Here is a 7,836-nt window from a genome sequence, read left to right on the forward strand (position 1 = left end):
ATTTTATACCCGCTGCATGTATATTCAAAATGTGAAGCATTCAATTAAAAGAATGCCCTACATTTCAAGATAATGAGGGACGCATCACATATAATGCAGCTCATTCATATAAAATGGTATGCTTTTAAGAGCAAAGGACTGATTTAGGCGACACAGTTTCACTATTTAGCAAACATGCTCCCCATACGTCATCGTTTGATTGCATCATAGAACGTTTGTATGACGTCATAGGTGCTACCAAACTGACCGTGCGAAGTTGCAACCGTAGTGGACGGCCTGACACACTTGTAGCACTTCAACTTCTCAAGAGGTGTCGTGGTAATCGGTGCGTTTTTCCCGAACCCAAGCATCGTTACGTGTTTGTGTTTTGGCCTTTGCTCTTGGAGTTCTTGCATATTAATCCATGAATTCATATTTTTACTTGCACTGACATGCTGGACGATGAGGCTATTCTGAAGTTATACGATTGCGAATATTATTTCCGTGCTAATTAGGACCCATGTCCAACTTCTTATATTATGTAGCGCAATACGTGATTCGTTTCTTAAACTTGCAGAGCCTGCACATATTGCTCGAGAACCAATTGACATCCGTTGTAGTTGTAAAAGCAAACATATGAACGACTCGACGATTTCATTATTCTTGGCCTTGAACGCCGCATCGTCAATGGGTTGGAAGGGTTTAATTATGTTTGATGGCGTCATGCATGCCTGAGTGGCCTTAGTCTACACGGAATAATCTGCACATCTTCGTGGTCGTGTAGCTAAGGAACTAGACGGTTTTAGGTCTTGAGAAGGGCAGGGCTGTGAACTTCACCGAATGATCTTTAAGACGAATATTTCAGCTCAACACCCCCCACTAAATTGTGGAGCGCTCGCTTAACTACGTGTGCTTCTCAGCGGCTCCATATGAGTTCAGCGGAAGCTTTTCAGGCACTGTTCACGTGTGTTCCGATTTTGGAATGTGTTTTTTACCCTCTTTGTGTACCCAATGTTTCCATTTCCAGTTTTTCTTTATGCGTCGTTTTTGCAAAAGTGGAGAGGAGGATAGCGAATTATATTTTGGTTGTGTGTTTCTGTATTCGGCTGATTGCTCCGTCAGTTTGTATTTCGCTACCCTGTGTATGATTTGGCGTAGAGCCATTAAAGCATCTTGGAGTGATACCATATTTTTTTCGATAAACGTATGACTGGTTGACAGCCAATTAAGTTCTTTGGTACCAGAAATTGTGCTGACGCACGCCAGACACGAATAACTCGATGCTCACCTTTACTTTGACCTGAAGTATCGAATAGCCAATGAGGTGGTAGTATTCATGTGATGTTTCCATGGTGTCATGAATGGCGAGGTGACCTTGAAGTAGTCTGCACGAAATAGTTTGTACAAGTTTGCGGTCGTCTGGCTCAGAAACCAGAGGGCTCTAGGTCTTAAAAGGCAGGGCTGTAAACTGCTCTTGATCTTCTTGATCTTGATGATGATCTCGATGATGATCTTGATCTTGATGATGATCTTGGTGATGATCTTGATCTTGATGATGCTGTTCAAACTGACTGTCTCATTTAAAAGCCCCAAAGAAATGTGGAACGCTCCCTTTAAAAAGGACCCGCACCACGTGGTGCGCACTTCGTGCCATCACAGGTTTCAAGTCACATCACGTCATCACATCACATCTCCATCACAAGTGAAAATCTATAGACAATCAGTAGATACTTCGAACTGCTCAGCCTTATACCCACGGGGCAATTTGTTCTACCAGATAAAAGCGGCCAACCGTCACACAAATCATTTCTTTAGTTTCCTCGAATGCATCTGCATACCTGCCAGCCTAGAGGAGCTCCTGCGCTCTGGCATGGAGGTGAGTGTGCATTGCTGATCCACTGCATTGAGGGTAGATGATTGTATTTCTGTGTCTCCCCCTCGGTCCGGTGACGGGTTCTCTCTTTCGCGATTCCGGACCTACTGACCGTTCCGCTTGACTCTCGCGGGTAGGGGATCCGATGCTTGCCTCTCGCGGGTAAGGGATCCGACGCTTGACTCCCCGGGCAGGGGATCCGCTTGACTCTCGCGGGTAAAGAATACGACGCTTGATTCTCGCGGGTAGGGGATCCGACGCTTGACTCTCGCGGGTAAGGGATCCGATGCTTGACTCTCGCGGTTAGGGGATCTGACGCTTGCCTCTCGCGGGTAGGGAATCCGACGCTGATTGATCTCGGTCGTTGATGTTATACGCCCCTTGATTTTATTACGCTTAGGCGAAGCTGTACAGTTGCTTGTTGCGAGAAAGGCCTTAAGTAAACACCGTGCCACGTACGCATCTGAAACACAACACATGCTAGCCTCTCAGGGGGCCACTGATGATCTTGCGCTGATGATTAGAGTCATGGGTCACCTCGCAGGCCCATCGGTGACCTTGCAGAGTGAAATGTACGGCACCAAGTTTGTGCTCGCACTGCGTTTACAGCAGCGCCGGCGTTACCCCGTTAGCATTTCGGCTAGATAAGCTGTTACGCGACACTTTTCGCGACAGAAACTATTTCGGCGCTCCCGGAAAGGCCAGATGTTTCAATTTAACACCATTGGCTTAGGGCACTTCCCTTTATATGCGTTGATAAGTGCTGCATTGTTATCTCTGTACACTTTTGTGTTTGGAGGAGAGGGTGGGACAGACACAGTGCCGTTAAAGCCGCGAGCGGCTCTGCATGGCAAATTGGCATTTCTGTTGGCAGAAAGCCAATGCCCCGGTCGAATCCGCCGGGCTTCGAGTGGTCCTGGTAGTGTTCACTGACCTAACTCTCATTCCCTGGAACGTTTTGGCTCCTCACGATTTTTGGGATTCCTTGAGAACCACGGCCACCACCCGTGAGAGTCTGGCTTGGAGTTATGAATCTCGTGACAACCGTAGTCCAGAATGCCTACGGGCAATATGCCCCGGTATTGGATTCCGCACGATCCCCTGCCGCATTTCGAAACCGGCTAACTGCGACGCCACTGATCGTAAATCGCATAACTCGGTGCGTAATCAGGCATTCAACCTGAGCATGAATTTAATAGCAGACGCCCCTGCAGTCCCGGTGCGGCCGCCCAGAGGCCGTGCGCGTCATGCTGACACCTTGCTGGCGCCTCTGTGTGTGGCCACATCCCCAGCCCATCACTCGCACCGCCGACGGCCATGTCCACACCATAATACCGCGCCGTCCCATGGCCGCGTCCGTCCGCGCCCCGCAGCCGTCCCGGAGGTCATGCGCGCGGCGACGCTGGTGAGGCAGCGGCGCCCGCCCGCCGTCGCCACGCTGCCGCCGGCCGCGCGTGCGGTCAGCGGTGCCCCAGGCTCTGCAGCGGCCTCCTCCAGCGCCGATCGCCCGTGCCGCACGCTGCCGCCGCCGCGCGTGCGGTCAGCGGTGCCCCAGGCTCTGCAGCGGCCTCCTCCGGTGCCGTCCGCCGGTGCCGCACGCTGCCACCGGCCGCGTGTGCAGTCAGCGGTGCCCCAGGCTCTGCAGCGGCCTTCTCCGGCGCCGATACGCCGGTGCCGCACGCTGCCGCCGGCCGCGCGTGCGGTCAGCGGTGCTCCAGGCTCTGCAGCGGCCTCCTCCGGTGCCGATACGTCCGTGACGCACAGCGCTGCCGCGCCGCGCGTGCGGTCAGCGGTGCCCCAGGCCCTGCAGCGGCATCCTCCGGCGCCGGTCAGATAGCCGGCTGGCTATCGCGCGCGGCGTGTATCCCGCCGACGGTGGGTGGCGGCGGCCAGAGACCCGCGCTGACCGGCCTGGCCAGCACGGTCAGCTGCTGTCGCCGCCTGTCCGGGGACAGACGCCGGACGTCTCGCGGCGGCCAGCGCGCTCACCGGGCGACGGAGGCTGGTGAGTGGACACCCCTGTCGCGCCTCGAGCGGCCGCTAGGATCAAGGCGACCGGCGCGCGTCTTCCGCTGCTGGAATGAAGATGAGGTGGCGGGCCCACGCGGAAGCAGCCAACTGGGGTGGGCGCAGGGGGCTTGCAAATTCGCTTAATTCAGTCACGGGGTGGGCCGACCGTTTGTACTACGCTGTGGAACGTCAGCGACATAGTCGACGAATCGCAATTTTTGCAATCCTTGCAATCCCTCATTTTCAAAGTTTGCAATCCTTGCAAGATGTAACGAACGTCGAATTGCCTCTTTTACTTAGTTCAAGACAACGGATGTTATTAGACCGTAAGTGGCTGCATTGCTGGAATTGCTGTGATGCTCACTCCACCCGTTTCAGCATGCATGTATTTTTTAGCAATGTTACGCCGAAAAGGTTTTTCTTTCGTGGTAATCCATGCTCCGATGTTTGGGAGATCAAAGTTGCCTTCGCTGTTAGTGATTTCAAGCCAAGACACCGCCAAGAACATTTCTGAACCTAAAAATTGGAGCAACTCAGCTGGAGTAAGCCACGTGCTCTTAGCCATCCACCCTATCAAATCAAAGTAATTGCTTTCTGAAACTCTCTTAATAATACTAATTAACTCTAAACTCTTCCAAAGTGTGGTCCAGTATATGTGCCGGATGTGGCTGTGGCATTAATGGTGCCCCTGTCTAGGTCACACGCACTGATAAAACTAAATAACATCATGTATGTATTGGAACATAGCCTGCATTGGTAAGGTTTCGTATGGGCGGGTGACAGTACCTTCATCTAGAAGCAACTGTTTAGAATTGCAAGGAATGTTGTGTTTTTCTGGCATTCTTTTCAAAACATATTCACTTGCCTATTCATTGCTTATAAACGACAGCAAAATGATTTGCGGTATACCAATGAGAGCCTTTTGGAAGATATCGGGAGCAATTATGAAACAATATATGGTCTGATAACCGCGTAAAGTTTTTCTTTGATATTGGAACGTACAGATGCATGGTATTAACATTGAAGCCAGGTTGTTGTGACGTGTTGCAGGCTGGCTGCTGTTGGTAAGCATTGCCAGCAATATCAAAGCTGGGAGCCGCGTTTTTTCTGAATCATGTCAAACGTTATAAACTGCTTTAAGAGAGGCTCGGTTCACTTGCAAACGCAAGTACAACTAGAGTTTTGTAGCAAACAGCTTACGCTCCAATCAGTGAGGGGTCACTTGACATCGTCGCGGGGTGAAGCCATCTCCGCGTGGCGTCATCGCGAAACACATGCCGTCATCGGCGCCACTCCTTGGAATGCCCGCCGAGGCGTAATCACCAATTAGCCCCTGTGGAGGTCATTAGGGGCCACCGGCGCGTGCTGAGGACGCGTGCACGCTGACGCCGCCAGGAATGCCGCGCCATGACGGCTGCCAACATGACGTGACAGCCGCGTCCGTCTGTCATTGGCGTGACGCTCACGACGGCAGCGCTCGGCTGGCATAATAACCGGCTGGTGCCAAGCATCGGCGCCGGATGTCAGCGCTTTGATCCTGGTGTCAGAGGACGAGTGTCGAACGCACTGGTCTTCCGCTGCCTGCGGACCCTTTCAGACCATGTCGAGCGGTCTCCCGAGTGCTATGCTCCAGTGTCATTCAGTCTCGACAATCGTGCGAGTCGTCACCAAGCATAAAAGCAGTGATGTCGCTAAGATTTTGACCAGGCGGGTGTCAGATCGGATAAGAGGGAAACCCTTACCAAAGGGTCTCTCGTCGTCGCTATAGGACCCTGCTTTGCTATAATTTGGAGTATCCTTTTAGACTCAAGATTCTATCTGGTACCTTTGGGGACATTTTTAATGTTTAAAAGACCCATAGGACATCTTAGACTGTCGGAAAGTACTTCTGGCACCTCTTGGGGCAGGCATGGTACCCAAAACTCCCCCCATTGACTGCGCTTCCGCAAACAAGAAAGGTGGACTCATAAGTGTCCGAAAACGGCGGCTCTATGCCTGGGTGCAGCCAAGGGGAAGCGGTAGTCCTGGGTTTATCCATTTTCACCAAAATGACCCCTGACAGGAATTTGATATCAGCGTGATGCATTGCTGCTGAAATCTGCCCCACCTCCTCCTTTAAGAAAATGCTGGCTGTAGTGTGGCTGTGTGTGGATCAAGAACGCAATGGTAGACTTGCAAAGTGTATGGACATTGAAGGTTTATACCCAGATCACCACAGCCATTGCCTCCGCACTCATTATCAAGCAAATAACTCATTTTCTTGCTATCAGGCAAGAAAATGAGTTACTTTTTGCTCGATAACAAGCATTTAAGACACTAGCCTGAACAACTCTGTACCCAAACATCGATGGTACTGGAAAACATATGGATTAAGCTGCAGTAATTTACAAATTCATGACGTGCTAAATGATTGATGCTGTATAGCAGTATGGAACAGTCCGCTCCCAGTTACACAAGGTTTCAAAATGCTGACTTCCGGGTCAAGTAAGTTCAGTGACATGGTGAGCCTTGAGATGAAAAGCGATACCGTTGTTTAATTTGACAACACCACCAAAATGCGCTACTGGCGTAGATGTTACCGCGGACCAGAGCTTCACGTCAAATTGGGTCAGTGGCATGTGATAGCCACAGCATGTCATTGAAAAATTAGAGAGCAACGCGGCGAGGCGAGCAAGGTGTGAGGGCTGCAGGAAGAGCACATTATAACACAATACCAAAATACTGCAAGTTTACACACATTTTGGTCTGACATGCTGAGACAAAAAAAACAGCTGATTGAGATCACTGCCTTGACCTGACCTGGACATAAAATAATAGTTAATAACAAACCAATGTAGGAGGAGATCCTGAAAATTCCAGACTGGCATAAGCCGTTCTCCAGCTATTTCCGAATAGGCCATGTGTGGGGACACCTGCCTCCCTTCAGCGGGAGAGTGGGCCTGCCTTCCTTCAGTTGGTGATACCAGCGCAACATATTTTTGTCCCCTTTCGCAGCATTTCACTCTTCCGATAAATAACCGCATAAAAAGCTGGTCAGCCCCCGCACCGACGTCACCGCTGCCCACGCGCTGAAAAAGCTAATTGTTGCCGAGATTCATTACGCTGACGCGACTACCGACCCTGGCATGGGGACCATATGTTCCGCTAATGACTCGCTCCAGACGCAGTGGACAGCGGTCATCGCCGGTACAATACACGGCCCGGCACTGCTTCGGCGCGGCGGGCAAGACCAGCGAGCGTGACCCGAGCTTCCGGCGGTCACACTTGGCATGGGCGCGAGGCTGCGGCAGCCACGGTCCCGCGGGAGTCACGGCGGGCGCCGGCGTGGATTGACCCGGCAGGTTATGGTGTGCCGACGACGAATGCTGATGTCCGATGCAGCGATTGACGCGAGACTGTGATTGGTCAGATGCCGATGCAGCATTTGACGCAATGTTGTCATTGGTCAGATGCCAACGCAGCGATTGACGCGAGGTTGTGATTGGTCAGATGCCGGTGCAGCGATTGACGCGAGGTTGTGATTGGTCAGATGCCGGTGCAGCGACTGATGCGAGGTTATGATTGGTCAGATGCCGGTGCGGTGATTGCAGGCAGTTCGTTTTGTATGTTTTATTATTGTTTTACAGCCGCTAAAGGATGGAGTCGGCAACTAATTACTTAATGTTAAACGCACGGGCTTTGTGCGGGCGATGCCGAAGGATTACCTGTAACTTGTGCGTGTCCGGAGTGCTGGCCTAGTAAGTGGTGGTGTGGGTGATACCGAGTGTCCGACAGTGATCTGTAGGGGGTGAGAGTAATAACTACAGCAAGTATTGTCGTGGGCGAGTTAAGAATTGGTCAAAAACCTTTACAGGTCAGAAGGATGACTGCGATGACTGGTGCGGATGATGACAAGTTCCGTTCAGTGACCTAACGGTGGGGGCTTAAGGCGTTCACCCGGACGCGGTGTTAATGCTGACAGGCTCTTCTCAGTG

The sequence above is a fragment of the Pollicipes pollicipes genome, unplaced genomic scaffold (assembly GCF_011947565.3).
Source record: "Pollicipes pollicipes isolate AB1234 unplaced genomic scaffold, Ppol_2.1 Scaffold_2555;HRSCAF=2994_pilon_pilon_pilon, whole genome shotgun sequence".
In the NCBI taxonomy this organism is placed as follows: Eukaryota; Metazoa; Arthropoda; class Thecostraca; order Pollicipedomorpha; family Pollicipedidae; genus Pollicipes; species Pollicipes pollicipes.